This window comes from Penaeus japonicus, unplaced genomic scaffold, assembly GCF_977035675.1.
Source record: "Penaeus japonicus unplaced genomic scaffold, GWHDUDI00000001_assembly GWHDUDI00000018, whole genome shotgun sequence".
NCBI classification, from domain to species: Eukaryota; Metazoa; Arthropoda; class Malacostraca; order Decapoda; family Penaeidae; genus Penaeus; species Penaeus japonicus.
Genome location: NW_028234420.1, coordinates 28,724,076 through 28,726,575, shown reverse-complemented (window position 1 = coordinate 28,726,575; position 2,500 = coordinate 28,724,076).

Below are 2,500 nucleotides of genomic sequence, written 5' to 3'. Positions count from 1 at the left end.
TCTGCATATATGAAGCTATTCTGTTCATTAGTACATTAAAGAGCATTGGGCTTAAAACACCCCCCTGTGGAGTACCTAGCTCAAAACTTTTCTCTTCTGAAAAACAGCCTTGAAACCATACGCAAGCTTTCCTATCTATCAGATAGTCACCAATCCATCTCAACAATTTTCCTGTTACACATAATCTTGTCAATTCATATAGAATCACTTCCCCATTAGCTTTATCAAAAGCTCCCTGTAAATCTATAAAAAACATACACTTTTCTGCATCATTGGATAAGCACTGAATTACACAGCCTGATGTTCCCTTTCTCTTCATAAAACCGTACAAATTACAAGACAGTTTTTCTTTAATCATGTATGTAGCGTAACATACTGCCCCCCCCCCTCCCTTCCTTGGAAAGTGCGCGCGCGTCCGCGCATGTGTGCGCGTGTATCTGTGTTATGAGTGTCATGCATTTGCGAGCCTGCATGTATGAATGCGAAATCTGTGTCTGTGTGCGTGTGTTTGCGTGCATGGATGCATGCGTGACCAAGGGCGGGGGAGTGCCTACTGTCGATTTGCCCCCCTCCCCCAATTGAAATGTACAAATAGGCCTACGTGCGCTTGCTGACTGTCAGTCAGTTTTGTTTTTAGCTTTTCATTCGTAAATTCCAATTGTAGAGGGAACATTCTTATTTTGTTTTATTTGTTTGTATTAATTCTGTATTTCATTTTAATTGTTTAATGTATCATGTTTTTACTGTTTTAAACCTATTTATTATGTATTTTATGATTTCGTGTGCGTCATACGTGTGACGTCACGGCCTCCCGCGGCCTTCTTGTACGTGCTTAAAAATACACATTCGCTGTTATACTGTACTTCGGGGCGTTTCTTTTTCCTCATCCTCTGGCAACCATTTTTAAGAAAGGACATTATCACGAGGCCGGCAGCACCAGCTTAGAAACCTGCATAAAGAGAGCAAAGCTAAGTATTGAGCTATACTGGCAGTGTTTATTCAAGACAGAAGCTGGACTGTGGATAATTATACATATATATATATATATCATCACATATTATATGCAGCCTCGTGGATCTTCTACTTAACTTTATACTCCCTTTTCTACCTTCTACTACAATTTCCCCTTTCATCTTATCCTCTCACTGAATCTTGCACTGTTCTTATGCTAGCCTATCTTGTTCTTTCTCTTTTAAACTTTCAATAGGATTTTTATTTATCTATTAACTTATTCATATTAAACTTTACATTGAAATATCACGGAAGATCCTGCTGGGATATCCCACAGGGTCAGATTCCCCTGGGATCCTCCTCATAAGTGGGAATTTGACTTCAGGGGGTGGGTTTACCCTACAGATGCCCACTGACCTTCGTAGGGAGGGACCTTGGCCCTGAAGGCACCCTTATTGGTAGGTGGGGCCCCCTGGGGACTACGGTCGTCCTTTATGCTACATGTACATTAGTCGATTTAATAATATTCGCTCCATCCTTTTACATGTACAGGAAGTCAGAGATACAGGTCTGTAACCCCCAACTGATTTTGGAATAGGTATTATAATAGCTTTCTTCCAGGCCTTCGGTAATCTACCCTCCGCGTAGCTCATGTTAAATAGGTCAATTAGAGGGCTGTTCGTTATGCTTGCTAATAAGTTGAGAATATCATATGTCACTCCATCTTCCCTTGGTGAAGTGTTTTTCCCTCTTTTAACAACATTTAGAAGGTCGTGTGTAATTATAGGCTGACAAGATACTGCTGTGATGTTTACGGATGAAACAATCTGTCCCTTTCTTTCGGCTTCCCATGCAAACAAAGCATCACGAGTGTAATGTGGTAATGAAACCAGAGAAGATGCTTTTGCCCATTTCTCAATATATTTGTTTGCCTCCTCTGGGTGTGGGTGACCTATGAGATTATTTGTTTTTCTCCTTACCTTGTTTACATGATACCATATGTCTTTGAGACTTTTACTTTCCTCAATATTTTGCGCGAACTCTGACCAATACTTTTCTCTTACTTCCCTTCTTTTCTCCCCACATATCTTTGATATGTTAATAATTATATCCTTATCTTCTTCCCGCCTGCCTCTTTTAGCCCACTCCCTGTGTGCCATCCTTAACATTTGTGTCCACCCTTTAAGTGTCTTATCACTGCAGTATCTGTTTTTCCGTGCTCCGTGTTTCTTCTCCTTTCTGTGTGACTTAGCCTTTGTAGCTAAACATCTTTCTATCGCACTTAACAAATCCTCGCTGAACCTATCTAAACTTAGGGGTGTATAATATCTGTACCAGCCCTCTATATTGTAAATAAACATTTCTGTCGCTTGAGTGTAAGGCAAACCTTTTTCTTTTGAATTTAACTTGTGTTTTACCTAAAGCTAACTTAATATACAAAGCGAAATGATCACTAAGAAGTTCACTTACTACTTCACATTCTCCTTGAATCCCCTGACCGCCAAGCAGACAGGCGTAATCAAGTCGTCCACCCTTGATGTGTGTTGCC